At 51.1% G+C, this 14,470-nt stretch overlaps 1 long non-coding RNA gene across 1 annotated transcript; it reads left to right on the top strand.

Moving 5' to 3' along the window:
• Positions 1-6,516: 6,516 nt before the first annotated feature.
• Positions 6,517-10,535, top strand: LOC141408251 (uncharacterized). The gene is made up of 2 exons (XR_012421659.1): positions 6,517-6,939; positions 10,176-10,535. It is a non-coding gene; the product is annotated as an uncharacterized lncRNA (long non-coding RNA).
• The last annotated feature ends 3,935 nt before the right edge of the window (positions 10,536-14,470 follow it).

Genomic DNA, 14,470 nt, shown 5'->3' with positions numbered 1-14,470 from the left:
GGGCTGAGCCCTCTAATTGCTCCCATCTCCTTGGCAGCCTCAGCAGCTGTCTAATGAGTTTGCACCCGGCTGGCTCCTGGGCTTGGCCGCACAGCCCAGGCCTGCCTGCCCAACTGCAGGCAGACAAAGGCCCTCTGTCCCTGGGATCTGCTTCCTGCCCGCCCACTGTGTCCCTGACAAACCGAGGTCCCCAGCTGCCAAGCTCTGCTTCTGCAGTGAAGGAGCCCAAGATTCCCATGTGGGCCAGGGGCACAGAGCAGTGAAAAGGGCATTTATCCTAGAGGCTGGAGCCCTGGGTCCACATCCCTGCTCTTCTCCAGCTGAGAGGTGCTAGGGGAGGCCGTGGGATGTCATGCCCAAGAGCCTGACCGACAGGGTTGGAATCACACCTCCACCACCTCTAGCTGTGTGACCTTGGGCAAGTCCCAGACTATTCTAATCCTCAGTTTCCTCATCCATCAAGCAGGGGTAGATTATAGGAGCTCACGGGTGTACAGCTCTCAGCATAGCTCTTGGCACATGGAAGAGCCACTATAATTATTGGGGACCCCGTTTGATCCAGGGTTCTTGGACTGCTCATCTATCAAATGAGAGTTGCTCAACCTTGGCGCTATTGACATTGGGACTGGATGATTCTGTTGTAGGGGCTGTCCTGTGCATTCTAGGATGTTTAGTAGCATCCCTGGCCTCAGCTGACCCAGTTTCAAGGTTTCTGTTACACTCTGAAATTCCCTGGTTTGCTTTAGAAACCCCAGATTCTTCTCCATGGTCTGAATCATTGCAAAATAACTTGTAAATATTTCTTCCCTATAAAATAATCTCCCTAGTCTAGGGTCCCCAAATGCCTCCGGCTGCTCACAGTGAGCACTGGACCTGAAGGATGATGACGGTGTCTTCAATGATGCAAGAGCTATAGCAGGACCCAACCCTGAGCATCCTGGAACCTCCCTGAAATGCTCCCCATGACACTTCTTTGGAGCCTCCCATCTTCCTCCTGGAATACACATGGCCACCAGCCCGTTGTCTTTGTGCGCCACTCTGCTCTACATCCTGCTGCAGTCCCCATCTCAGACTCTGCCAACAGGACCCCTGTGCCCAGCATTCACTGCTTGTCCCCATCTCCCTAAACATCCTTTCCCACCACTCCATCTCCTGCAGTTGCTGAGCTCTCTTTGCACCTTTCATCCGCTGTGCCTTTGCCAATGCTGTCCCTTCTGCCCGTAGAGCCTTCTCTCCACCCCTCTCCTCCCTCCAGGTCTAGCTCTGAGGTTGTCTCTTCCTGAGGTTCTCCCAGATTCCTACATCAGAACAGCTCTGCCTGCCCCAGGCACCGGAGCCAACCCTGAGCTCACCACTCCGCTGGAACACATGTCTGCCCAGCGTGGCATCCAGTTTATTTATGAGGCTGTCTGTCTGCCCCCAGTCTCAGGAGCCCCAGGGCAGGGCCCTGTCTGATTCATTGCCAGGCACAGGGTCTGGCCGGCATCAGGGAGCGTGTGTTGAGCAGTACCGGTGAGAGCTGTCTCTGGGAGGAGGCATCGCGGGGCTGGCTGGCATGGAGCACAGGCCCAGGGCTGCGGGGTGGCGGGGCCAGGCCAATGCCAGTGCTGCTGGAGAAGGCTGAGGGCCCTCCTTCCCAGGCTCCCTCACCATGCCCTCCCTCCTCCTTCCCTCAGTCACTGACTCATTCACTCAGCAACTTCTCTCGCTCATTCATGCATCTGTGTGCTCCTTCACAGACTCATTCACTAACAGGGGAGCTCATCCATTCATTCACTTTTACATTTGTTCATTCATTCATTCATTCATTCATTCATTTCTTCACTTACTCCTCTATTCATCCAACAAACTTTCCTGAGTTCTGGTATTACATCCCATCCTGCCCTCTATAGAAGCCCTGGAGACCCAGCGCTAAAGACCTTTTCTTCCAGAGTGGTGGTGATGGGGGGTACAGACATATAAATGAACAACTGCAGTCAGAGTGAGAGGGACTATGATTGAGGAATACGTGATGTGACAGCAGAGGAATCTACACAGGCTTCATGGAGGAGGTGGCATTGCATAGGGCCTTGGAGATTAAGAAGTCCCAAGCAAGGCCTGGAGAGGCTGGGCTCTGAGCTCCGGGATGGGGAGGAGGTGGTTTCTAGAGGACTTAGGGACTGCTTGGCTGGGTGCCTGGGAAGAGAGAGGGAGTGACGAGAGCTGTGTTCAGCCCTCATCCTCCATCCAGAAATACCGAGTGCACAAATACATATTCAGTGCCTGCTGTGTGCCCGAGAGGCTGGGGACACAAGAACAACACGGACAAAGCCCTGCCTTCAAAGAGCTTACATTTGAGTGTGGGGAGGCAGAAAACTGAGATAACTAATAAAGTATGTAATGTCAGATGGTGCTAAGTGCCTAAGAGCCAGAGAGGAGGGGATGGCTTGTTTAAGTAGCTTGTTCGTGGAGGGCCTCCTGACAAGGCAATGCTTATGAGCAATGCAGTGTCTGGTGAGGGTGTGCAAGGAGTTTCCTGCTGGGAATGGCTCCTGCTTGCCAATTCAGTATCATACCAGCAGCCGGCATTGGGCTGAGCAGGGAGCAGCTGTGCAAGCCACGTCAGTCCTGGCTGTGTTTTCCTCTGGGTCTCTGTCTGCTCAGTCCACTGGGCTGAGTCTTCATCTCCGAACCCTCATGCTCAGCACAGGGCCCGGCATGTCCTGGCCCCCAAGGACCAGGAAGCAACACAGGGGTCGAGATGGGACTGTAGCCCCTGAGCAGTTGCTGCCCATCCAGGCAGGTGTCAGGGTTGGATGGGGAGGCTCAGGGGGTCGAGAGGGTTCTGGGTGCCCTGGGGGATGGGGCATCTTGCAGTAGGAGTCCAGCCCTTCACCGGGGAGGGGGAGCACGGGGGAAACAGGGTAAAATAGTCAGCCCTGCTTTTCAGGCCTGGCCTTCCAGACCCATCCCTGCTCCCAGAGAAAGCAGAAGGGGCAGCCTGAGGGCCCCCATTCCAGTCTCTCTGAAAGTGGATGTTCTGGAAGTGGGGCCTTTGAAGTACCCTCTGAGGATCACACTGAGGCTTTTTCTGCTCCTGGAACCAGTGGCTCTGGAGAGGGACAGAGTCCAGGGACCAAGCCTGGAACTAGGCCCGGGGAGGAAAGGGAGCTCGGCAGGGGTGAGCAGTCCTGTGGAGTCCCTCTCTCCCTAGCCCTTAACGTCTTTCTTCCTCCCCGTCCCCAGCTCTGAGCCCAGCTTCTCCAGCTCTTCCCTGTGCGTGTGGGTCTGCCCTGGGCTTTCTCTTGGTTAGTGGCTGAGGCTCCTTCCACCCACTCTGGGGCTCCTGGGCTCACCTAGCCTGGGGAACTGTCAGAGACAGTCCTGCCTACACTGCTTAGGACTAATCTGAGAATAGAATCCTGAAGCCACGGCCTTAGCGAGAGATGGGGACCCTGGGGCACAGCAGAATGCACAGGGTCTCTGGGGGCTGGGGTGTGACCTCTGGTCCCCAGTGCCTGCAGACCCCTCCAGAGATGCTAAGGGGCCTCAGCTCTGACCAAGGAGAGCACAGGGCACTGGAGGGGGTAGCGCCTCTCCTGCAGGAGGAGTGTGAGCAGAGGTCGGAAATTTGTGAGGACACTCGGACTTCAGATGGGGGGGGTGCCTTCTGCCCCAGACTCTGGGACGGGAGAGGAGGAGGATCCAGGCCTTGGTCCCTAGAGCCACAGCTCTGCCTTAGCCCCCAGGAAACAACACTAAAGTCCTACAAATCCCCATGTGGCAAAGCTTTTGTTAAGGCTTTCCTGTGGTAGAGAACATTTACTCTTCTGGACCAGCTAGGATCAGGCCATTGTAAATTGTTGAAAATCTATGTCTAAATTTTAAAGAAGTATTGTTGCTTCTTGAGTCATTTCTTTGTCTTGTAGCTAGACTTCCTGCAGAGCAAACGCTAAGGAACTCAGGATGTCTTGGATTACTTTTTAATCCTTAGGATTTTAAATTACAAATGTAATTAAAACTTACACTAAACATTCAAACATTTCAGTCATACACAACCTAGAAGGGGAAATCTCTACCCCTGCTCCCCCACAAATTCTCTTCCCCAGAGATGACCACTGTTAACAGCTTAGAAGTTTCCCCAGATTTCTGTCTGAATATTAGTGTTATGTGGATAATTGCTCTGACATAGCAGTGCACATTTCCTCCCATAGTTCTTGTATGAGATTTTCCTCCTGTTCAGCCAGAAGCATCCATTTGCTTCAGAGAGGATTAAAATAGATAGACAGTGATATAAAGAGGACTAAAGAACAAGGCTTAGTTAAAAATAGGATTCAAAAGAGAATCTCGAAGTCCATATGAGACAAAAGTCTTGAAAGCTGGCTTTGTTGATTAACATTTTGTTTAGGACGCTTTGGCTGCAGGCAACAGTAAGTACAACACAAACTTGATAAACAATGAGATACGTTGACTCGGGTCCCCAGACTCCAGAGACAGACTGGGCTTCAGAGCTGGCTTCATCCAGTGACGCTGGCCCATCTCTCTAAAGTTCCCTTGGTGTACCTTGCTCTGTCTAATGGCTTAATCTGTGGGATGGCATCCCTCAGAATTACCACGTGGCTGCACAATACAATGATTCTGAGGAAGGGGGAGCATGTCTGTTCTTAAGAGCAAGAAAACGCTTTCCCCCAGGCTCCCAGCAACTCTCCCCTTGCATCATGGCTAGGGTCACATGCTCATTCCTGGGGCCAAGAGTGTGCCCTGCATTAGGGCTTAGGCCAGAGTTTCTGGACCAATCACCATGGCAGATGGGGTGGGATTTCATGGCACCAGTTAGAGCTACCCTGGAACTGAAGATGGGGTCAGCTTTCCCTGAAGCTCATTGGTGATGTGAGGATGGGCTGGATTCCAGATTAAAAACTGGGGCATATTCAAGAAGAAGGAGAGGGAAATCAAAGAAGGTAGAGAATCAACGTCATCTACTGTAAGAGAGAGAAAACAGATTTCTCTGTTCCCAAAGCTTCCCTGTAGATATTCACAGCAAATCTTGGAGGACAGGACATGGAATTTTACCCTAAGCCACAGGTAGAGAGAATTTAGGATGTGATGTAAGAGAAGTCCCTACCAGCTCAGGAGGAAGTAGGGAGTCCTTCCACTTCTCAGAGGAGCCACCAAGGAGTTGGAAAAACAGATACAGATGAGGTAAAAGTGATGTAAAGCAGCTGCCTGAAGACCCAGTACCCCATCCTTGCCTCTGAGCCCCTGTCAGGGGAGAGATTGTGGGAAGATAGCCCAGATGGAGGCTTCTGCCCATTTCTACAACTCTAGAACTCCGTAGGGTGCTGTCTGGAAGGATGCTTGGCCCATGCCCACAGGAGACTAGAAAGGGCAGCATGGGGTGTGTAGCCATTTCCTGAGGGCTGCCGTGATGAATGACCAAGCCTTGGTGGTCTGAGACCCAGGCGTCGGCAGGGCTGTGCTCTCCTCGAAGGCTCTGGAGGACAGTCTGTTCCCTGCCTCTTCCAGCTCCCCTGGCTGTCCTGTGGCTGCATCATGACTCCAGTCTCTGCTGCCATCTTCGCATGGCCTTCTCTTCTATCTCTGAGTCGTCACCTCCTCTGTGCCAAGTCTCCCTCTGACTTTCTCTTCTAAGGGCACTTTTTATTGGATTTAGGGCTCACTTGGATAATCCAAAATGAGTTCCTCTTGAGAGCCTTCATTACATGGGCAGAGATCCTTTTTCCAAATCACATTCACCAGTTCTGGGAGTTAGGATGTGAACATACATTTTTGTGGCCAACATTCAACCTCCTGTGGGGTATTTAGGCAGAGAGAAGACCACAGATAGTGCCCCTAGACTAGCTTGTCTCCTGTGTGGTGTGGGAGGGATACCCCGAGGTCCAGTGTCTTGACAATGGGAGGACACAGAAGGCCACTGAGAGCTCTGGTGGGCTGCTTGTCTGTCAGGACCCTGGCGGGCGCACAATGACCCTGAAGTCCCAGCCAGATCACAAAGGATTTGCCCTTGTGGATCCTGATCAGGCCAGCTGTGCTGGAGCTCTCACTAGTCAGAACAGACCCCAGGTTCCACTTGCTGCACTGGTAACAGCAGCTAGGATAGAAACCGACAGGATGAGATGCTCCAACAGGAGGGTGACTTGAGGCCTGGAGGCCCTTGCCCTGATGCCATGAGGACACTGAAGTTTCCAGCTTACAGACCCCATCTTAGGAGCGGGACTCCTTGTGACGGGGAAGCAGCTGTGATGGGAACTGAAATTTACATCAACTGAATTCCGCAAAGAGAATGAGTTATCTTTCATAGGTCAGTTATTTAAAAAAAATTTTTTTTGAGACTGGGTTTTGCTCTAGCGCCCAGGCTGAAGTGTAGTGGTGTGACCTCGGCTCACTACAGCCTCAAGCTCCCGGGCTCAAGCGATCCTCCAGCCTCAGGCCCCTGAGTAGCTGGGACTATGGATCCAATGCATGCCACTATGCCTGGCTAAACTGCTTTTTTTTTTTTTTTTTTTCCAGATGGAGTCTCGCTCTGTCGCTAGGCTGGAGTGCAGTGGCGTGGATCTCGGCTCACTGCAACCTCTGCTTCCTGGTTCAAGCAATTCTTCTGCTTCAGCCTCCCAAGTAGCTGGGACTACAGGCATGCGCCACCACATCTAGCTAATTTTTGTGTTTTTAGTAGAGACGGGGTTTCACCATGTTGGTCAGGATGGTCTCTATCTCTTGACCTCGTGATCCGCCTGCCTTGGCCTTACAGAGTGCTGGGATTACAGACATTAGCCACCATGCCCAGCCTTGTTTTTGCATATTTTGTAGAGACAGGCCTTGCTGTGTTGCCCAGGTTCGTCTTGGAGCTCCACTCCAAGGTGGAGCTCAAGCAATCCACCTGCCTCAGCCTCCCAAAGTGCTGGGATTGCAAATGTGAGCCACGGTGCCCAGCCTTCATGGGTAAGTTATTTTTTTTTTCCTTTTCTTCCAAATATACAAATAGTAAGTCTTCTGCAAATAATAGGGCCTCCAGGTTTTACTTGCAAAAAGAGGCCCATGCTATACACATCATTCTGCAAACTGAATACACTTCATACATTACAGACATATTTCTATGACAGCATATTGCTACTTTATTTTTTAAAATCCACATACTATAATTTGTTTAACCAGACCCTTATTATTGTTATTTTTTTAGAAGTGGGGTCTCACTCTCTTGCCCAGGCTGGAGTGCAGTGGCACAATCATAGTTTACTGCAACCTAGGACTCCTGGACTCAAGCAATCCTTCCACCTCAGCCTCCTGCATAGCTAGGACTACCGGTGTGCACCTCCATGCTCAACTAATTAAAATAAGTTGTTTTTTTTTTTATTCATAGAGACGGGGTCTCACTATGTTGCCCAGGTAGTCTCCAACTCCTGGGCTTAAGCCATCCTTCTGCCTCATCTTCCCAAAGTGCTGAGATTACAGGCATGAGCTGTCACATCTAGCCAACCAAACCTTTATTTGATGAACATTCAGGTTATTTGTTGAATTTAATTGAATTAACAAGTGAATCAGTTAAACAATGTGCAACAATGCCTATTTATGTTCAGGTTGCAAAAATGAAATATTTCTTTCCCTCTCTTCTAAATCTATATATCTCTGACTCCACATTTCAGCAAGTGAAAAAGTAATTAAATGACCCCAGAATTGTTGGACAGAAAAATGCATCACAGCCCTCTCCACCTTCCAAAACACTCCAGAAAGTGAGGTTGAGGGTAGCTTGCCAAGACTTGGCCCTTCTGGTGTGAGTGACATTCTGGACTCTTGAACATAAACTGCTGGCAGCGTTAGCTCGCTTTGCATTAGCCAATTGTCACTTCTCAAAGAAGGCCAGCAGGATGTGGATCTTTGCCTCATTACAACATTCCAGTTGCAGTGGCCCTTTTAAAAGGAATTCCCTGCAATCTTGTATATGTCTGGGATATGAAGGTGCAGACAGGGCTTGGCTGTGTTCTCACCTACTGTTTCAGTCAGCACCCTTTAGACTGCAAGTGACAGAAACTCTGATCAAACATAAACAGAGCAGGATATACACTGGCTTATGTAAACAAGAAGGCCAAGGACTTTCAGTCATGGCTGCATCTGGGTATTTAATTGATGTCATTACAACTCTTTCTTTCCATCTCTCATTTGTGCCTGCCTGTTTTTGACTTTTTTTTTTTTTTTCTGGGCAGATTTTCTTCTTGTAATGTACGATGTCCACCAGCTGCTACAAACTCATCCTTACAGCTCACAATCTCAAGAGAAAAATTTCTAGAGGGCACTAGAAAAAGTCCCAGGGAAGACTCCTATTGGCCTGGCTTGGGTCATGTGTTTATCCTTGAGCCAATAACTGTGCCCAGGGGATGGGTGCTCCAATGGCCAGGCATGGCTCCCCTGCCTGGCTGTGTGGGAGGGCTGCTGCGCTGAGCCACATACATGAACAGAGTAGGATTTTTGTTTGTTTGTTTGTTTTCGTTTTTGTTTTTTTAGGCAGGGTCTCACTCTGTCACCCATGCTGGAGTGCAGTGGTGGGATCACAGCTCACTGCAGCCTCAATCTCCAGGGCTCAGGGGATCCTTCTGCCTCAACCTCCCAAGTAGCTGGGACCACAGGCCTGTACCACCATGCCCAGCTATTTTATTTTTTATTTGTAGAGATGGGGGTATCCCTGTGTTGCCCAGGCTGGTCTCGAGCTCCTGGATTCAAGTAATCCTTCTGCCTTGGCCTCCCAAAGTGTTGGGATTACAGGCATGAGCCACCACAACTGGCCCAGAGCAGGATTAATGGGGGAGGGAGACATGGCTTGTCAAAGAAACCAGGTGACCACTGTGCCCATCCTCCATCAGGTTCCATCAGGACCACACCTCTGTTTATGGAGAAGATGCTTGTTGTTTGGATATAGAGTTGGATATGGCTTGGCTCCAAACCCAAAGCTATCCAGAGTAGTTGGACCCTGCTCAGACCTGTCTTAAGTTCCCACTTCCCAATCTCCCTCAGGCCAAAACAGTGGTGGTAGTGGGGGTGAAGGTGGCCTCTCCAAGCCCACAATCCTGAGTCCAGCTGTTCCTCCACCCTCAGCCTTCCCTGTGCAGTCTCTGCAGATAGCACCAACAGAGGTAACTTCCTAACCTGCTAGAAGACCCCAGAGGAGAAGCACAGTCTGAATTCAGGAGGCTGAGGTTGGACACCAAGTGGCTGCTTTTTGGTGTTTTAGGATACCCTCTACCTTGGCTCAGTCCTTTATACAAGCCCAACCCTTGAGGTCAGCCCCTGACCCCCCTGACATCTAGGCTGTGGTCTGGCCTCTGAGGGAGACAGGAGCATCTGCCACCATTCGCCCTCGGGCCTGGGCAGGGGCCTAGTTTGGGTCATCTGCTGGGGAGATATCTGTATCTTCTGGGTGCAGAAGACCTTCTTGGACTTGGGGGTGCTTGCTGTATCAGGAGCTGAAGTGGGGACAGTCAGAGGCAGGGGAGCAGGAGGGTGTCCCGGGAAGACAACATTCTGGGATGGTCTTAGGGATAGGCCAGCTTGGGCTTCTGAGCAGCTAGGTACATAGATGGGGAACCCTCTCCAGAGCCTATCAAGAGACCCCCTCCCCATCTGATCTTCACGATGGGGCTCTGCTGACTCCCACCTGATCTCCAATCTTTCCCCTTCCCTGCGTAGCTGCAGGCTGGACACAGTGCTTCCTCCATCCGGGCCTTTGTCATGCTCTTCCCCTGCTGCAGTGCTGTCAGCTGCCTGGCCCATCAATATTCACTCTTCAAAGTCTAGCTCCGCTGGATAAGCCACTTCATGACAGTCAGAATCTGATGTTGAATAGTGAAGACACCGTAGCACTGTGCTCCTTCCAACTGCCAGGACCTGCAGCGCTGGGCCCGAGGGTGTCTGGGGAGGCTGTACTGTGGCAAGGGCCTAGGAGTTAACACCTCTCTCCCCAGACCATGCACAGATACCTTGAAACTGACCTCAATCCATGAGCAACAGGAACTGGTGCATGATAATCCAGCTGCCATAATCATGGGTCGGAGAGCTCTAAGGTGTGTGGTTTGCAGTTTCCCAGAGGCTCCCTGTGGGATTAAGCTCCAGATGGCCAAGGTGACCACTTGCTTGTTAACACACTGGCCTCCTCCTTTTCCTTGTTTCACTTCCTCATTTCCCTCTAGGTTTCCCTAGGATCACCAGCTGTCATGGACTGATTTATGTCTCTCCAAATTCATATGTTGAAGCCTTAACCTCCCATGCGATTGTATTTGGAGATAATTACTTTAGGGAAGCAATGAAGGTTAAATGAGGTCATAAGTGGGAGCTTAATCCAATGGGACTGGGGTCCCTACAAGAAGAGGAAGACACTAGAGCTCTCTGCCTCCACACACAGAGAAAAGAGGCTGTATGAGGACACAAGAGAAGGTAACAGCTGTCTACAAACCAAGAAGAGAAGCCTCTCCAGAAAATGAACCCCGCTGGAACTTGATCTTGGACTTTCCAGCCTCCAGAACTGGGAGAAAATAAAGTTCTGTGTGTAAGACCCCCAGTCCGTGGTATTTTGTTATGGCAGCCCTAGCAGACAATAACACTTGCCCATTAAACTACTCATTCTCCGATTGTTGTCTCAGGGTCTGCTCCTAGGGAACCTGCACTAAGACAGATGCTCTGCTTCTTTAGGCCCCAGGGAAATGCAAATGAAAACCACACGTGATGCCATGTCACATGTACTAGGATAACCGGAAGGAAATCTGACCACATCGGATGCTGGTGAACTTGGGAAGCTGTCATGTACAGCTGATGGAGGTATGAGTCGGCAAACCACTTTGGAAAACTGTTTGTCAGTATGAAATAAAGCTAAAGCTATGCAAACTCTATGACCTAGCAACTTCGCTAATAGGTATACCTCAGCAGAAATACATACAGATGTTCACCAAACGACAGGTGCAAAAATATTCAAAGTAGCACTCTTTGGGGTAACTCCAAATTGGAAGCAGGCCAACTTCCATCAGCAGAATAGATCAACAAATTGTGGTATAGTCACACGATGAAATACTATACAACAATGAAAAAGGAGAAACTTCTGCTACCTGCTAGGACACAGATTAATCTCAGAAATACAGTGTTATGCAAAAGAAGCCAGATGCAAATGAGTGCACACCGGAAGACTCAATTTATGTAAAGTGCAAAAGCGTAAGATTCATACAAAAGAGGGTACAAAACATTAACATACAGCCCAGTGAAATTTCACAGGCTGAAAACACCCATGTAGCTTGCATCTAGGACAAGAAACAGGGTATAGTCACAACTCCAGAAGGCCCTCCTGCCCTCCTTTCCTGTCACTGACTCCTCAGGGACATCACTGTCCTGACTTCTAACACCGTAGATTAGTTTTGCCTGTATTAAAATTGTATAGAAGGGGAATAGTATGGTATGTGCTATTTCGTTTTCTACTTCTCATTTGAGAGATCATCCACATGGTATTCTGCAGTTGTAGTTTAATTTATATCGTCATTCTACTATTGCTGGGCTTTTGAGTCATTTCCATTTGGGCTACCATAAATCATGCTACTATGAACATTCTAGTACACATTGTTTTGGTGAACATGTCTAGGCATTTCTTTTCAGTATATATCTATAAGTGAAATAGCTGGTCCATTGTTGGCTTTGATTTCATTTTTCACCTACCCTTCTTTCCATCCCCACGCTTTTTGCTTTCCTGGTCCCCACTTAGGGGAATCAAGGAGGTCTCTGATTCCCCTTCCAGGTTGAAGTCAGAGGGCCTCAGTTTCCCCCTCTGGCTAAGGCATGCCTGCTTACTCCAGGTGCTGTGAGGCTCCAGGACCTTCCTGAGGTAGCAGGATCAGCTTGTAGTCTCTTTGACGTCGTGGTCCAGTTCCTGACATACCTGAGGCCAAAGGTGTCCCAGAGCAGGGCTGATAACGGCAGGTGCAGCCCCAGCTGCTCCATGGGCTAGGTGCAGGGAGAAGGGCAGTGGGTGAGCCTCGGGTCAGGGCCAGGCCAGGCAGGGGAAAGGCTGGAATGGACGGGCCTTGAGCCAGGCTAGGTGGTGGCTGTGGCTGAGAGGCCCAGGGTTTCCTGGGTGGGAGCTGGATGGGTCTGGGAACTCTGTATCTATCCAAGCACAGCCTGGCTTCCTCAGTGCCTGCCTGCTCTTCTCTGGGCCTTCTTCTGTCAGTTGGGAATCAGAGTTGCTTCCTTGCCTGAGTGAGGATTAAAGGAGATTGTAGATGCTTACTTGGGGTTAGCAAGGCACTGCCTGTCCAGTTCACCACCAAGGAAGCTGAAGCTCAGAGAGGTTAAGGGGCTCCTCTGAGTTACACAGAATTTGAACCCAAGTCCATCTGGCTGTGGTCTAAAAACTGCAGTCTTCTAACTTCCTGAGGCTGCCTTGGGGCTGACGTAGTGTGATTTGTCTAGTGACATAGTCTAAGGAAAGTCAACTCCCAAAGTCAAGCTGTGTCTTTCCCAATGCTCGAGTTTCCACCATGAAAGCTTCATTCCTCTGGGTTAATGAATGCCCTCTTCCAAAAGCATATAGGGATGAGGGGCAAGATCTCTCATCCAAGTACCAACCAGGCTGGACCCTGCTTAGCTTCCGAGAATGGATGAGATCAGGCATGTTCAGGGGGATATGGTGGTAGACGTGGGGTAAGATCTAATGTGGCATGTGCAGATGACTCTGGTGGAACTGAGGAAAGTGAGCTCTTGAAGAGGTGCTGAGATCACTTCATTCACTTTCTCATCCCAGCCTGGGCCGTGTACCCAGAGAAGGGCACTGAGTTGCTCATACTCACCTCCAAGGTCTTACCCCAGGCAGTCTCCCTGCACTCCCTGGAGGGACCCAGGCCAAAGGGGGCTGAGCCAGAGAGGGCTTGCTGAAACCCGGGATTTTTCAGGTGGGGTCCACCCAGGACCTACAGGGCGTAGGTGCCTGGGGCGCCCTTCTGGAGAAAGGAGGGAGGCCTAGGTGCGGTCTCGAGCCTGAGATAAGCCCTGCCTCCCATTGGCTGCCTGGCTCATGCCCACAGCTCATGCCCATGCCCTCTCTGCCTTGCAGCACCACACCCCAAGCTGACTCTCTGCACAGCCCGGGGCTGCAGCTGGGCTGGCCTCCCGCCTGCCAGCACTCCTCAGGATTGCGCCGGACCTCCACTGAGGTGCTTCAGACCCTAACCAAGTCCCATGTCGTCTCTGAGACGGGGCCCTTTTGGACCAAGGTTTTCTTGGCTGCTCAGGCACACATAGTCTCTGCACCTGCTGCTGCTCTGTATTGGGTTGGGGTCCCTGGAAACAGATCAGAACTAGGATTTGAGGGCAAGGAGTTCATTTGAGAGGTGATTCCAGGAAGCCACGAGGGATGTGGGAAGTGAGACAGAGAAAGAAGCCAGTACAGGCAAGTTCATGAGCAGCTGGCAGGCAACCGGGGCCCTGCCCTCTTGGGATGTCTGGGAGACAGGAGACAGTGCAGAGCAAGGCTCAGAGCTGTCCGTTCTGGGGAGGGAGGAAGCTGGGGCATTTATCCACCAACCCAGATCATTTATCCATCACCAAGGGCGGTTCTTGAGCCCACGAACTCTGACCTCTGAGAGCTTTCAGCAGTCCCTAGGGCAGAATCACAGATACCTGCTTAGTGCCAAGGGGATGTGGGTGAGGCTCCGTAAAGGAGAGGGAGAGCCTGCAGCAGAGAGAACCTGAAGAAGGCCTTGGAGAGCTTGAATCTCAGGCAGCTGCTGACTCATCTTCTCTGAGGGTCAGTTTCTAGAAAATGGGAGTGAAATACTGCTTTCCTGCAGGTGTCAGGTGAGAACCAAAAGCGATAAGGCCTGTAAACAGCCTGGGTGCTGCCTGCACGGGAGGAGGTTGATAAATGATACTCTGTCTGCCCTCCTCCGGGGCAAGGGCCAGGCTGACTCACCCGGTCTGGGAGCACCCAGTGACCTGCTATTTGTACCAAACATTGCCGCCCACAGAGCCCTCACCCTCCCTTCTTTTCCCTCTTTATCTTTCATTTTAAAAAATCTAATAGTGACTGCTATCTAAGGCTTGCCAGGCTGGAGTGGGCTGTGGAGACCCAGGAGTGCCCTGAGCCTGTCCTTGCCCTCGAGAGTTCACAGTCCAGTTGGGAAGTTAGACGAGTATGTGGCCAGCTGGTGACATGGGCGTGGGCTTGACAGGTGAGTAGATGTGTGGTAGGGGCAAGGAGGCAGTGAAGGCAGGGGCGGGGTGGGTAGAGATGGTTCTGGGGACAGAGGGAGGTGAGCAGAGGAAGGTGGGCAGATGGTGGCACTTGTGTTTTGAGCCCCCGTGCAACAGAAATCCCAGATACTACAGGTGAGGCAGCAGCCAAGCCTGGCCCAGTTGCTACCAGAGCAGGGCTGGCCTGCGGCCTCCTGATTCCCAGCCAGGTTTGCCTGATACATCCCTCTCCCACCCTCCCTTGAGCCACGGGAGG

This window comes from Macaca fascicularis, chromosome 1 (assembly GCF_037993035.2).
Source record: "Macaca fascicularis isolate 582-1 chromosome 1, T2T-MFA8v1.1".
NCBI lineage: Eukaryota > Metazoa > Chordata > Mammalia > Primates > Cercopithecidae > Macaca > Macaca fascicularis.
This window is presented reverse-complemented; position numbering and strand designations above follow the sequence as displayed.